The sequence below is a fragment of the Pteronotus mesoamericanus genome, unplaced genomic scaffold (genome assembly GCF_021234165.1).
Source record: "Pteronotus mesoamericanus isolate MK-2021 breed Mesoamerican mustached bat unplaced genomic scaffold, CSHL_Meso_final contig_1189, whole genome shotgun sequence".
Classification (NCBI taxonomy): domain Eukaryota; kingdom Metazoa; phylum Chordata; class Mammalia; order Chiroptera; family Mormoopidae; genus Pteronotus; species Pteronotus mesoamericanus.
Genome location: NW_026555038.1, coordinates 2,604,918 through 2,620,557, shown reverse-complemented (window position 1 = coordinate 2,620,557; position 15,640 = coordinate 2,604,918). Strand labels below are relative to the sequence as shown.

At 48.3% G+C, this 15,640-nt stretch overlaps 1 protein-coding gene across 1 annotated transcript in view; it reads left to right on the top strand.

Annotated features, from left to right (window-relative positions):
- The first annotated feature begins 3,618 nt into the window (after window positions 1-3,618).
- Window positions 3,619-15,640, top strand: part of PPFIBP2 (PPFIA binding protein 2) — a 127,746-nt gene continuing 115,724 nt past the window's right edge. Inside the window, exons 1-2 of the mRNA XM_054583167.1 lie at window positions 3,619-3,784; window positions 11,605-11,655. The gene's annotated coding sequence lies outside the window, so the exon portion shown is untranslated. The remainder of the gene's footprint in view (window positions 3,785-11,604; window positions 11,656-15,640) is intronic.

Here is a 15,640-nt window from a genome sequence, read left to right as displayed (position 1 = left end):
AATAAAAGCTAGAGCTAAATACTGCAAATCCTATCATTTTTTCATTGCCCAAGGAAGCACCAAATACAAGGGAGAACCCCCCCCCCCAAAATCCAGAATTATCTTCTGGAGGATGGACCCCTTGTAGTACAGGATTTCTACCACTAGGTAGGTGTGCTAGGAACCCATCTGTATCAGAGTACCAGCTGGTGGTGTTGTGAGAGGCTGTGTTCGGCTTCAGAGAATTTTTTTTGAAGACTCTTTCAACGTATTTGCCTGTTTCATGAGTGATTTACCATCACACTGGCCCACACCACCCTGGTTATTCAGCAGTTTTTGACCAAAGGCAGCATGGCCACCATGCTCTACCCTCCCTATTCACCTGATCTCACCCCAAACAACTTTTTGTTGGTTTGTTTTCCTGGATGAAACAAGTCCTTAAAGGGCAACGTTTTCACCGATGCGGAAGAAGAGAAACAAAAAATGGCAGAAGCACTAAAAGGCATCAAAATCGATGAATTCAAAAACTGCTTTGAGCAGTGGAAAAAACATCCCGATAGGTGTACTGCATCAAATGGAGAGAACTTTGAAGGTGACTGAGTTTTAAACATGTAAGAATAAATACACAATTTTTTTAATAAATAAGTTCCATTTTTTTGGGTCCTCCTCCTTGTATGCATGTCTGTTCATCAAAACTTTTATAAGCAATATGTTCATCATTTTATACTAAAAATAATGGTCGGCCCCTTTAACCACTTTTCCTGTCCACACAAGACCTTCCTATAGGCTTTTCAAAAACTACTTGCTCCAGAAAACCAGCCTGAGAGGACCCTACCTCTAGCCTCCTCTTGTCTTACTTTCCCTGCATCTCTCTTCTTGCTTGAGACACAATAAAACTGACACGAAGCAAACAAATCTCATCAGGGTATATTTGCCTACATGCCCTCAAGCAAAGCAGTTTCAGGGAGTGCTGCCTCTGCCTGTGTTTGCTGTGAGCAATCCCCATCGCACTGAGGCCCTTGGTAAATATCCTGGAATCTGGATGGAAGCCAGATAGCCTCCAAGTGACTCCCTGCCACAGCAGGCGTGCCATGTGGCACAGGGGATAGAGGGCAGCTGTGCCTGGCCAGAGGGGCTCCTTCAAAATCTTTCCCACGCGTTCGTCCAATTCAGCCCGGTTTGGGTCACAAGTGCAGGCTGTGGTGCCAGTCTGTGTCATGTGCTGAGGCCTCTGTCTTTCCAGGTTGGTCACATGAGAGGGTTTGCTTTGTACACTTGCAGCTGTTGTCCAGACTCTGCCAAGCTCCGGCCAGGGCCACAGGCAGTGAAGAGAGCGATTTTTTTACCCCTTAGCATTTGAGTAGATCTTTGACAGAATGGAATTTCTTCATGGACACAGTGCAATTATTATTCACCATTCACTAATAGAGCAATACAGCAAGCCCTAATCCATTGTGGAATGAGGCAGGTATGAATAAACATGATGGTATTATCCCCTCCATGGGTTTGGGGACATTACCTACCCTATAGGTAAAAGAAGATTATCTATTTCACAGGGATAAGGAATAAGAGCTGCCTCCCAGAGGAGGGAGGAGTGGAATTATTAGCGAGTGGAGTTACGAGTCCCAGGCACAGTTCCTTTGGAGGCACAGAGGAGAGGGTGACTTTCATTTGTGATATGCTTTGAATTGATAGTTTTACAGCATGCACTTTTCATTAACGACACACTCTAGCACCTTAAATTCCTGCAGCTAGAATCACTCTTTTAGGTCAAGACGTTTTTCTCCAGGAAGCTTCTCTTAATGTGCCACTTTTGTACACTTCTTGGGGCTTCTTTCAGGTGCACTATATTTCAGCTCTGGGGTTTTTGTTGGACTTTTAGTCTGGATTGAAGTCCCTATGACCTATACTAATGGTCCTTAAACTTTACTGCACATAAGAATCACCTGAGTTTTAAAAACCCTAATGCCAGACCATAACCCCAGACCATCAAATCAGAACTTCTGGAGGTGGGAGCCAGATACATTTTTAAGTCCCCTCCTCCCAAGTGGTTCCAAATTGCAAATAAGCTTGAGAGCCAGTGACTTACATCATTTTAAAAAAGTGATTGTAAAAAAAAAATTAATTGCATATTTCTGAGAACAGATCAGCATTTTCTGGGGTCTAGGGTCTGGCAGTGGGTCCACTGGAGCAATGACGTGGGATTCGGGAATACCCATGAACTCATGTGAACTATGGCTGCCTCATCTACAAAAGCCTCTCTGCTGCTATTTTAAGGAAGTGAAAGAGAACTGAAGGGTGTCCTGTTGTAACACAACTCTTGTGGGCCCCAGCCTTCCTCCGCTGGCTTTGCCGTTAGTCTGCTTCTGGCCAGGTTCCCACAGTGACCAGAGTCTCATATTAGCCAGGGTGGCTTAAGTTCTGTTCACATGTAAAAGTCTTCTGAGCACACTGGTAATTTCAGACCACCAGGGTAATTTGGGGGAAAAAAAAAAAAAAGATGTGCCTTGTGGAGTTTGTCAACACTTCAGTCTGAAGAAGCATAGAGAAAAAACCTGAGGCCAGGGCTGCAGTGGCTCCTGCCAGAGCTGGGGACTAGGCCAGCGTCCCTGGTGTCGGTGCCATCTGAGGCCCACAGGGATTTTAATCAGCTCAACTGAGCGACCAGTCCTTAGAGGCCTAGGCAGGGCAACAACGAGCAGTACAACCAGAGGGGATTCAGGCCACACGCTGGTGGAAGGCATTGGACTAGATCTTCAGGGCCCAGTCCTGCCTGCATTCTAGAATCCATTCCCTTGGTCAGACTGGCAAAAGTATTCTTGGGCCTACGGACCCCAGACTTGGTACTGTACACAGAGAAGTGCTTCTGGTTCTCAGCTGCTCATAAGGCTGGGCACCAGTGCCTTTAGTTGGCGCTGACCACTAGAGGGACCTCCACCCCAGGTAGAGGGGTTCAAGCGTGGCCGGACCTTAGGTTGCCTCAGAGCCTTCCATATTGAGGGGCGAGGATTGAGCGTTTGGGGCGGGGGTTGGAAACCAGAGACGAAGAACGACCCTTCCCTTTGGCCAACCTCAATTTGGACAGAATCGCACGGATCCGGGAGTCCAGACACTCAACGTGTTTCTGCGCTGGATGTGCCTCTAATTGGTGTTTCTATGGCTTTTCTTTCTCTGCACTTCGCGACACGAATTTCCTTTCAGCTTCCCCATTGTCATTCCTTCCCTTCGGGGAATGGTGCTGAAGGACCGGAGAAGCCCTGGGGACTGAGAGCCGGGAACTGCCTGGCGGCTTCCCCGGGGCGAGAAGGGTGAGGGACAGGGAGGTGACAGGAGCGGAGCGGGGCGGGGCTTCAGAGAGGGGCGTGGCCTTCGGAGAGAGGCGGGGCGTGGAAACGAGTGCGGTCCAGGGGGCGGGGCCGGGGCTAGACGGACCCGGGCTAAAGTAGGTTTGAAGGGGCGGGGTTGACCAGGTGGGTCACTGAGGGACCGGAACCTGTGGCCGACTGGTCCGTGCGGTTCGCAACGGTGCCGGAGCGGGAAGGGGAGCGACAGAGGGGCGGTCCCAAGGGAAGGAAGGCGGAGGAAGCGAGCGCTCCGGGACGAGCCTCCCGAGGGTTCCCGCCCCCGTCACGTGGGCTCCAGACCCGGCCGCTGCCGGTCGGTCCGCGGGTTGGTCGGTCGGTCAGTTAGTTGGTCGGTGGGTCAGTGGCCTGCAGCTCGGCTCTCAGCTCTCATGTTCGGAAGTGGGAGGGACCTGGGAGAGGTCCGCACACCTGAGCCGCCCGGAGAGGAGCCCTGCACCCAGGTCAGTGGGCTCTCCCAAAGCCCCCAGGCCCGCTGCGCGGTCCGGTCTGGGAGCGCCCGCGGGGGCATTGCCGGGGACACGGAGAGCCCCCAGATCCTAGAACCACCCGGGGAGCAGATATCAGTGACAGTACCCCAGAGCGTGTCCCAGGCGCGAGGACGGGGACCCACTTCTCCTCTGGCCAGAAGACTGGGTGGAGGGTATACCTCCTGTAGATTTGCTCCGAATCTCCACCCAGCTCTCCCGGGATCTACGGACAGTCTGCGCCCCTACAGTTGCTAGGGTGTCCCCGGAGATGCTCTGGTTGATCGGTCACTTAAGTTCTGTGTGGTATGTCAGAGCTCTGCTCAGTCCCCTGGAGCAGCGGTGTAATCTAGAGAGCTCGAGGTGGTTGGGAATTTTACTGTCTGATTTGCCCAAGCCAATCTGTATCGACAGAGCATGTATCCAGATGCAAAGCTTTGGCTGAGACTAACTCTATACTGTAATTGCAAAAGTGCAACATGCTTTTGAGACTCTCAGGCCAGTGCCTCCCAGGAGACTGTTAGAAGGGGGTTCCTAATTGAAAGTGGGCCCCTCCTCTCCCTCCTGACACCCTGACTCTAGACCCCACAGTTTTTCCTCAGATAAAAAAATAAAATTATATATCTAAAGACCAGAACTTTCAAAGTTTGGGTAAGATTGAAACAGGCATTCTAGTCAGTGTTTAATCTTTAAAAAAGAAAAAGAAAGAAAGAAAGAAATCCGGAGCATTATATTTTTACATTTACAGCGACTGGGTATTGGGTATAGATCTGTCTCCCTTTCCAGTTTTGGTCTACTTCTGTCTTTCTCTTCTTCTCGCTCCTCCTCTCCCAATTCCTTAACTGATTATAATGCATATCTAAAGTGTTTCCAAATTTTATGTTGCATTTTGTGAATTTAAATGACCAACTACAGAAAGGTAGTTGGCTGTAAACATAATTAATTCATCTTAAACATGTTCAGTCTTTGGTGATTATTTGTATATGGAAAACAACGTTATTTGATCTAGAACTGTTTCTCTTTTGTGCTTAACAGAGGTAGCCCATTTGTATTCTGCTCAAATTCATGTTTAAGTGACTTTGAAGTGGGTGATGATTTAACACATTATTATTATTACTTTGAGATTTAATGATGTGCCAGTTACTAGTTTATTGCTACTGCGGAGACACACAGTATCGAGGTCTCTTCTTTACTGGGGTAGCTATAGGAGGTTCCACGAAGGAGGTATGAACAGAGTTGTGGGAATTCCTGACCTTCATCTGAGCAGAGAAAATCTGGGATAATTTCAGGAAGGGGATGTCATGCCCTGAGAAGTGGCAAGTTGCCCAGGTGGGCCCCTATGGCTAGTGGTAAACAATAAAGTTGACAAGGATGAAAGACATGGTCCCAGCAAGGTGATGAAGTTCAGGTGCAGAGTCTGAACTTTATCTTAAAGCATGGAAGCCAATAAAGGGTTTTAAGCAGGGGAAGGGTGGGTGTTTCTGAGTTTAAAGTCAGGGGCCTTCGACCTAGGCCCTCCCAACTTCCCAAACCCTACTACGGTGTGGAGAAAATCTAGTCACTATTGTGGGATGAATAGTCAGGCAACACTTTCAAGCAGTGTTTCTCAACTTGAACAAGCTTAAGGATCACATGGGGATCTTGTTCAAAAGCAGATTCTGATCACCAGGTCAGTGGTGGGACCTGATATTCTGCATTTCTAACCTATTCCCAGATTGTGAGATCCCTTCACTATCTAAAATGGAGATTTAGAGTAGTAGTTTGCAAACTTGGTATGCCTCAAAATTGCCTGCGGAGCTTTTAAACTACTCAGGTTAAGTAGGTTTGTAAGGTTTTTAACCAAATTCCCCCCCCCGCCCCCCGCCCTGCTTCCGCCGGTGATTTGACGAAGGCTGAGTGGGAACGCCTATAGTGGATTCTTGGCAGTGCTGTGGGAAGCAGTGACCAGAAGGCAAAGACACTGGGACTGGAAAGCCCAGATAGGAGCCTGGAAAGTCCATCAGGACTGAAGCAATGAGGCCTTATATTGGGCCTGAGAGAGTGGGCCACTGAGGCAGGAGAGACGAGAGAAAGAGAGAGAGAGAGATTCTATAGGACAGGGGGGTAGGGAGTGGGCCGTGTCTGTCTCTTGACTGACTGCACAGGTTAAGTGAGGCGGGAAGAATGATTCTGAGAGAATCCAGCTTTAGGGGAGGAATGGCATGCACTTAGGACTGTAACAATATGCTGTAACATTTGAAGTTATTTTTTTACCTGGCCACCAGAATTGTTTTTCCAAGAATAAATCTGTTCATGACACCCCCCTACTTGAAATCCTCTGGTGGATTCTCTGTTGCAAAACATGAGGAAGAGCTAATAGGAATACACTTATGAGGCATTTAAACATTTATTAAGTTCCCAGACTGTGCACCCCCATTCAAGATGTTGTACTCAGAAAAAAAGAGAAAAAGATATGACACTGTCACCACATGGTGTGGGCACAACTGGCTAAAACTTTGACAGTTTTGTGTTGTCCTGAGCTACTATTTTTCCTGCTTCCTCCTGGCACGTATGTGGCAGCTTTCAGAGAATCCACAGGTAACCTCAGAAAGGTGGGCTGTATCCTTCATAGACTCTGAAAGCCAGGTCTTATTCGACCTGTAGATCTTTGGAAGGTGCATTCTTATTTCTCACTCACCACCAGGCAAGTAACCTGGGAGGTGCTGTCCCAGAGCATCTGTTCCCCTTGAGACCCAGATCGCCCCAAGGACTTTCAAGTTCCAGGGGCTGCTAATTCTCAGAGAATTTATATTTGTTTAACGCTTCTAGGTAATTCCTAATTTATGCTCCTTGGTAATTCTTACTTTCATTTCCTCTGTCACATACATAGTTATGCGCACTGACCACTAAGCATTCATTATGTGCAATGCTTTTAATCACCATCTTCCCTGTTGTATAGTATCTTGACCTCTAGTACGTCTGTAGATAGAAAGTCTAGACACAGATGGGATAGGATTGTCTCTCTGAAAGGATAAAGTATAACATCCTTGTACAGCATTCTGCACACAAGAAGACTCTGCAGAGGCTGGCAATAATTTAGCTCACCAGCTGCATCTCCACTGTTCTGCAAACTGAGTACCTCACCAATTTCTATCCTTTGTGCCTCTCTGCCTTTGCATACACTATTTCCTCTTCCTGGAAGGCCCTTTGTTCTCAGCTCTGAGTTGTACGCACTCTTATTAATCCTTCAGAATGCAGGTCCAACTCTAGAAACACCTCTCCTTTCTCCACCCCCAGGTCATATTTACTCTTCTCTCTAACAGTACATATGTATAGCATCAAATACGGATCTCTGTTGTGGTACTTAGGCACCTTATTTGCATATCTCTGTCCACCTGCCCTGCAAACTCTGAGCTGCTCTAGGGCTGCATCAGCCCTTGTGTGCGGCCTGTGTGTGGCAGAGTTCAGGAGTGGCAGACAGGAGCCTTGAGCTCGCTGGTTGTGCAATGCTTGCCTCAGTAAAGCGGGGAAGGGGCAGGTTTTGTTGCAGAGGACATGAGGGAAGGACCAAGAGCAGAACTTGAAAGACTAGGACAAGCCCATTGAGGACTGGCCCACATGGCTAGAGTCATAGGGTGAGGTGGGGAGGGGACACCAGCAGAAGTGAGGCTGTGGTCTTAGCAGGGAAGAGATCACAGAAGGCCCTAGAAGTCGGAGCTAAAGAATTTAAATTTTATTCCGATGACATCAAAGGTCTTTGAGTATGGAAAAGACATGGTGGAAGCTGTTCTTTGAGAAAGATTCAGGGCTGGGAAGGGCAGCCTGGAGAGAGAGAGGAACTCCTCGTGAGCATGCACTGTTGGACTAACCCACTGAAGTGGATTAGGACCTAAATCAAGGCAATGGCACCGGGGATGGAGAGGAGGAAACAGCAGTGCATGAGCTTGCCAAGAAATCCTGGAGGATTTGGTGACTGATTGGATTTGAGGGAGGGAGAAAAGAGTCAAATTGGACCCTGACATTTCGTGCTAGTTTGCTGGGAGAAGAATGAGGCAATTGTTAGCAGCATGAGAGCATGGGGGAGCCTGCAGGGGGGAAGGCAAATGAAAGTGGTTGATTCCCCTTGGCATCAGGAGGAAGCCAGGCATAGTTTCTTGCGTGCCCCTTATACTCTTACGCAGAACGGTGAAGTCCAAAGGAAGGCTCAGCCACTGGTGGCAGAATCCAGGCCTTCTGGTCCTCTGCCCTGGGCCTCTATCCGGTGCCTCTGGAGCTCGGTGGGTTTGGCCAGAGGGGAGTTGCCAGAAGGTCCAGATGGAGATTCCATTTAGGCAATAAAAAATGGGAAAGAGACCAGGTTTGGGGTGAATTCAGCCTGCAGGGCAGCTATGGCTAGAGTCTTATAGGTCAAAGACTCAGAGTGAAAGTGTCTGCTGGTAGCCAGTGCCAGTGAGGGTGCAAAGAAGGCTCATGAGCCCGCCTTTCTGTCCTGTGGGCTGGCTATACATGGGCTCATGGGCTCATGGGCCCATGGGGAGAGCTTTTAGGGAATCGGCACTCAGGGTTGTTAGCGCTCAGTGTGGGTACATGTGTAATAAATGGTTTTTCTGGTACTGCAATCACCAATCTATAGTTCTATGGAAAGATGTATTCCAAGATCCAAAAACCTTTACTTTTTCTAGATAAACTTTAGGGACACACCCAGCCAGTCATGAGAAGTTGCCTGTGTAGTGTTGGAGTGGGGGTGCTGGAGGGGGCACCTCTGTGGGGAAGGCAATCAGCCCCGAGGACCTCCTTGAAGCTGGGGCTTGTGTGTAGGGCCGGTGTCAGGGATCCAGACGGTTGGGGGAGGGCCAAAGCTCTCAGATGAGTAGGGAGGACTTCCTCTAGAATTTTAACCATGGCCAAGAGGCTCAGTGACCTGAGGCTGGATTTCCTCCCTTCCTTACCCCTCCTTTCCACGCCTCTCTGCCCAGCCAGTTCTCCCCAGCCTCCAGCTTCCTAGCATGAGCCCTGCCTTTGCCATGGCACAGTGTTCACCTCGGTTTGATAACGCCGACCTGGGTTAATGCATGTAAAACATTTAGGTCATTGCTGGGCATGTGGTAATTGCCAAATAAAAACAAAGACACAGGGAATGCTGGGATTTGACTTTGAGGAAAAACTTGTCAAGCCTCTTGGCTCTTTTCAGCTATGTAACTGGGTCTGGCAAGTTTCTGCTTCATATTGTTTTGAGTTTTTTTTCTGTGCATTTTTTTTTTTTAACTGAGACCAGGATATATGCACGAGTTTGCTTACCCATACTAAAGACGCGAGATCTGGGTTGTTCACATCTCAGGGAGGACTTATGCAGAAGTGAGTGGGTGGAGTGCCTGCTACTAACAAATCTTTAGGAAGAAATTGTTAACCCAGATGTAGCTACGGGGAATCGATGGTACCCTGGCCTCTCCTCGTGCCTGCAGCTGCTGCAGCGTTCCCAGGTGGCTCCGATTTGGGTACACAGGCATACCTCTTTTTATTGAGCTTTGCTTTATTGTGCTTCACAGATGTTGTGTTTTTGAAGGCAGACCCTTGGCCAACAAAAAGGTTACAACTAGCTTTATTGCGATACTCACTTTATTGCGGTGGCCTGGAACCAAACCCGACTGTATCTGTTTGCTCCTTGAGAACAGGCACAGGGGAGGAGGTGATCCAAATCTCAGGGTTTCTGTATCTGCTTAGAGAATGCCAGTGCTTGCTGGTCCTGGGAGTGTGTTTTAGTAGCATAGTCCTGCCCTGACTCCCAGGGAAAGACATAAATCTATAGCGACTTACGAGCACGGATGGAATTACCAGTCAGAGGTAGCTCTCAGTCAGTGGGCCTCTCATCTGGGCAGGGACTACTGTGGCCCGGAGTGACTGTACTGGGGTGTGCCAAGAGGTCTTAGCAAACTTCTCTCACCTGCTTCTGGCAGAAAAGACCCAGAGAGCCCTGTCAGAAGGAACTCCTTGGGTTGATAACCTGTGTTTGTGCACGTGTGTATGTCTGTGTGTGTGTGTGTATGTGTGTGTGTGTGTGTGTGTGTGTGTGTGTGTGTGTGTGAGAGAGAGAGAGAGAGAGAGAGAGAGAGAAGAGAGTTATGTAGGAGCCAAAAGGTCTTTTGTAGGGATTAAGCCATAGCTCATCCAGGAAGACCAGACTTGGGTAACCATTACTACCTGCATGCCTATGTGGCAACTCCTTTCTCTTCAGTGGCCAGTTTCCTTCCCTGAATACATGACATTTCCCTTGAATCAAAGAGATTTTCACATGAATAGCTAGCTCCTTGGGGGACTGACTTTATGGAGACAACAGAGGTGCAGACAGGACCCTCACAAAGCTGCCTCCAGAGGGAAGGCTAGAGTGGAACTTCAGCTTTGGCAGATTTTACGAAGGGCTTGCCTTATAAGATAGTGTTATTCCTATTGAAAGGGGAACTCTAGAGTTACAGATTTTAGCTGCAGTTATAGTTGACAAGCTTAAGTGATTAATGCTTGTGGAAAGCTGCTATCCCATGAACTGGAATACAGGACTTATTGACTCCAGAGGTCGATAAGCAATTCAACCTTTGTGCCCCAGGTGGTCTGCAAGGATGGAAATAGTATCTGAGCCATAGTGTTCCAGGGAGGATGCAGATAAAAAATTGTTGATTAGCAGATTACATCTCTTATATGAGTAACATTTTTCCCAAGCCTTTTTACCTACTCTTCATCTCCTTATAAAAAGGTTGGCTTGAAATGAGATGTTAAGATGGTTTTTTAGGGTGTATAGCCCTCTGTCTTCTCAGATCACTGGCATCTGAATAAAGTGCCCATAAAGAGTCAATCCTTGTCTCTGCTTATTGGCTCTGGTAGTGACAGGCAGCAGGAATGCCCACTTTTCCTGTTTCATTATTTTATGGGAGGGAAACAGGTGTTAGAGAAGTGAAGTGATTTTTTTAAGGTCGCAGAATATTAGACTTAATTTATCGTCCAATCAGGGGCACTTTTGAGTGTGAAAGGAGGTGAACACATGCTGAATTGGATGGGAACCTGGGATGACTAGGATGTGTGATATCAAACTCCAAATTCAATAAGGAACCAGGACATATAAGTGGAGGGGGGATTGGGGAGAATGAATTGCAACAGGGAGAGGGGGGAAGTTAAAACTTGAATTTGGGTGGGAAAGGCAGATGCTTCTAATTCAACATTTTGCTAAAGCAAAGGGATAGTTCTTGGCTCTGACACCTGACCTTGAGTAGATGTCATGAAGAAGTTTTATTATATAAGCTCTTCCTGCAACCAGCCAAGACATCTGGTTCTTTGATACAAGGCTGCTCAACAGTAACAACAACAACCACCCTCTGTGTTCATCTAGGTTTCTCTGTGCCAGCTCATTGGAACTGCACAATGCCTCGGGCTGGGATTCTCATCCTGTTTCTGAAGATGAGGAAACTGACTCCTTCTGCAAACCCCCACCCCCCAGCCCTGCTTTATTCCAGCGTGGCAGGCAGCATGTCTTCTCTTCCATGAGGACTTGGCCTCCCTAATCTCTGAGGACCCTGGTAGCTCTAGAGTGTGGACTTCCAATCAGACAGGCCTCCATTTAAATTCTAGCTCTGCACAGACTTGCTGTTACTAATTTAAGCAAGTACCTACCTCTCTGAACCTTAAGTTCCTCATCTGTCAAGTGGGAATAGGCCTATTTTATGTGGTGTTTCAAGAATGAAATGAGATGATGCACAGAAAATGTTGGCTGCAGTGCTTGGCACATTGCAAGTATTCAGTAAATGGTATCATTATTATTATTATCTTCTCAGGAATCCTGGGGAAAAAATCCTGTGTCAAGAGGAGTGATTTACATCATCCAGGTATAAGCTGATACTGAAATTTCAAGGGGAAGTAGCATTTTCGGACCTCCAGGTGTGACACAAAGGACAACCGTGGTGGGGATGAGCAGGAAGTCCAGGAGGTGGGGAGTGCAGGGTGGGGAGCAGCCTGGTTTCAGATGGCTGGTCTCCAAAGGTCAGGACAAGGGCAGCAAACAGAGGTAGCTCAGAGCCCAAACCAGCTCAGTGGGGTGTGGCAGGGGTAAGTGCAAAGTCGTCTTTAGGCTCAGATGGCAGTTGGTGTGAGTATCCTACTTGACTATGTGGAAAAACCCACATACATTGGCTTAGCCTCTGCATTACTAGAAGTCCTGGGTTTAGACCTTGCTAGGGGATCATCCCCCTTTCCCTGCACTGTCCAAGAGTGGCCCCACCTGGAGGTAGGACCCTGGACAGCAAATTTTGGGAGCAGGTGGAAGAGAGAACTTAAATGCTACAAAGCTGGATTCCCAGCCCTGTAAGCTTTGAAAGGACCCAGGGACAGACTGGAAGACACCAGGCTGTGATTGTGATTTTTCAGGTGGGCAGGGGAACTACCATGTTCTGTTGTTCAGAGGGCACAGTTGAGGGTCTGCGGTGGTGACGGTAAAGGGAAAAGGAGGAGTTAGATTTCAGCTTGAGATGACGTAAGAAATTCCAAATAGCTCAAGCTTATCTCTAGGGCTGGGCAGCTGTCTGGAAGCATGCATTTGAGTCTACCCCAAGAGGATATTGTCCAAGCAGCAAGGACTAGAGAGAAGTTTGTGAAATAACAGAGGGGCAGAGTTTGCTGAAAGGTTAAAAGTCTAACTAAAAGTGCTGTAGAATTTGGGGGGGATAATTGGTGACTCCTGAGCAGAGATGACTTGCAGAAAATATAGGGTGGGATAAGGGCAGGAGGCTGGGGAAGGGCAGCCTTAAAGCTGTGCAGAAGCTTCTCTGTCTCCTGTCACAGGCTGAAGCCCCCGCTCGGTAACGGGCAGGAGGGAGGAAGGGGGTCTGAAGAAATGCCTGTGTGGCTGAAACTGAAGCTATGATCCCAAAGAAGTGATTGTACTATGTATAGTCTCTGCTGATGGTTGCCTTGGCCCATCTGCCTGACAGGAGCATGAAGGCTCTGATAGCATTATGGGCCACCTGTTGAAGATTTTGAGGACACAACATCCTGGTTCTCGGAGGACTAAAGCCATGTGGTCTGGGGCACTGGACTCACAGCATCCAGGACACTGGAAATTATGATTGTCTGGACCCTGGGCCACAGAACAAGCTTCCTGTCCCAAGAGAAGGTGGGGGAGGGCTGTGGGCAAGAGGGCCTCATTCACGTAGGCTGAGGTTTTGGGTGGGGTGCATGGATGGAGGACGGAGAGTGCTGTGGTTAAGCAACGTGGACATCTGAGGGGCACACCATCCCGGCCTAGGGGGTAGGGAAGGGAGCCTGGTCAGGCCGTAGGAGGGGAAGCCATAGCAGCCTCAAGTCAGAGTTGGCCCACTGGATCGAGGGGAATGCTCACCCTTTTAAGAGCAGAGGTAGAGTGTAATTCTTAAGTACTCTAGAGTCAGTGAATTCGTGATCTCATTTATTATTTCAGTTACCAAATGATTTTTGACTATCCTCTGTACTGAATACTGAGATGGCTGGAACATGAGATGAAAAAACTTATCCTTCTTAGATGAAATTTAAGGAATATACCCTTTACTAAAAATAGGCAGTAATACCTGCAAAGAAAACACAGTGAACATAGAAAGGAGAAGTTGGGGCACCTAGCTTGCTGGGGAAGTGGCATTTGATGTGTGTGTGTGAAGGAAAGACAGGGACCAGAGACATCCCTTTTTATGGGAATGAAGGGCGTTTGTAGCAGAGGGAGCAGCAATGCACAAAGAAAGGCATGGGGATGCTAAATTATGGGGCAGATATGGCAGACAGACAGTGGTTTGGTTTGGCTGGAACTGAGGGGTAAGTGAGGTTAAATAGGGAACCAGGGATTGAAGTTATCAGCTATTAAGTCCCCACCACACGTCAGGCAGTGAGCACAGGGTCATCTGTGCTCACATCTCACAGGATCATCTGTGCTCACATCTCACAGGAGCCTTTCAAGGCTTTAACCGAGGAGGAAACTTGACTCAGTATAAGTGACTTTCCTAGGTTCTTTATTTGGTGATTGGCTGAAATACGACTTTTGCACAGTCTACCCGGTCCCCAAACCCATGTTCTTTCCACCGTATCTTGCCACTACGTTGAGAGTCTAGATTACAGTCATACCTCAGTACTCATCGGCTTCAGAATTTGTCAAACCCTATACTCTTTGCATTTTGGTGAGAGAAGAAAGTTTCAGCACTCGGCACCCCTCTCTCATGGAACCGAGGTCTGTGTGTCAGTCTCATGGGTAGTTTGGTGCTCGTTGGTTTCAGCACTCGTCATGAGTTCCAGAACAAATTAATGATGAGTACCGGGGCATCGCTGTATTTAGTTTTAAGTTTGCTGTGAAGATCAGCTCTTCCTGTTGAGGCAGGAAGATGGTTGGTGTATGCATGTCAGACGACATTAACTTTGAGAAGCATTCAGTGGACGTGGCCAGATTGTTATGATGCATGCCTGGCCCCAGGAAATATGTGTATGTAAACGCATGTGCGTATTTAGGAAGTAAATCCCGAACATAGTAGGAAGTTGCATTGTTGTTCATGGTGTCATAGAAAATTACTCCCTGGGACTATGGGCGATTGCTGATTTCCTGGCCAAATTCCTCTATTTTCTCTCCCACTCAAGAAAGTATATTAGAATGGGGCAAGGTAATCTGGAATATTCTCCAGTCTATACGAAAAGATTCTTGGCTTTAACTACTTTATCATACAACCCATCTCGCCTGTTGGGGGCCGTGCAGGGATGGTAAGTAAGACGGTGCCCTGAAGTGGGTGGGAAGGGTGGGGTGGGGGTGGGAGTCAGAGAACCTGGGCAGTGACCCAGGTGGGGCTGTGGGGGTGGTAAGGAGCGGCGGGTGCCGTTCCGTAGCATGTTCCGCTGGGAGCCTGCCCGTGCAGGGGTGTGCAGTGGGTGCTGGGATACCTGCGTGAAAAGAGAGCATTGTTTTCACAATGGCATGTTCAGGCTCTAAGCAGGTGGATGCTGGAGGTGGCTGCCTGCTCAAGTTGGGGTTCATTCTTATTCTGTGTCCTGAGAGCCAGCCAGCCCTTATTGTGGAACAGGTCTGCCCAGAGCCCCATCCTCTGTCCAGCCTGGCCTCCCTCCTGGAGCTCAACCCAGATCCAGGCCCGGCCCCTGCACTTTGCTTCTGTCCTCAGGGTGGACGTGGGCTCCTTCAGGCTTCCTTATGGGAATGTTTCCCTCAGCCCAGAGGGAGAAAGCCTAAAACCATCTAGGAAAGCTGGAGGCTACTTAGGTAGTATTTGGGCTGCAGTGACTCAGGATCTCATGTTTCGCAGGGGACTCTAGGTGGGACAAAACTCAACCTTCATGTCCTGCCTACTAATCATGAGCACTTGGAAAGCTTAAGAGCTGCTCCAAGATCACAAATCCAGTCCTCAAATATCATGATTAGTTATACTTGAAAGAGAATTTTAAGTAAACATAATAACAATTGAATAAGGACTGGCATTCACAGGAAGAACCCAGCACGCTGCATGAGACACGCATCTCACGGCATCTGTTACACATCATGTGTGGAAACCTTTCCTCAGTAACTCCAGGCGTGCTCGCCTGTTTGGCTCTGGGTGTTCCGTAAGAGTGTCATGTCCGCCAAGAGCAATTGTGGGGCCTCTCTGGGTCACAAATACAATCTGGCTGTCATCTCTCAGGGCCACCACTGAGTGAAATGGGCCTCCTGAGAAAGTGCCAGGGACTGGACACCTCCCGCTCCCAGGCTAAAGCCTTTCACAAATGTGGTCAGGATCTGGTCCTTCCTCTCCTCAACCCGTAGAGCCCTGTTTCAGCTGCAGTCTCCGCATTCGGGGTCTCCCAAATCCGTCTCCCCAT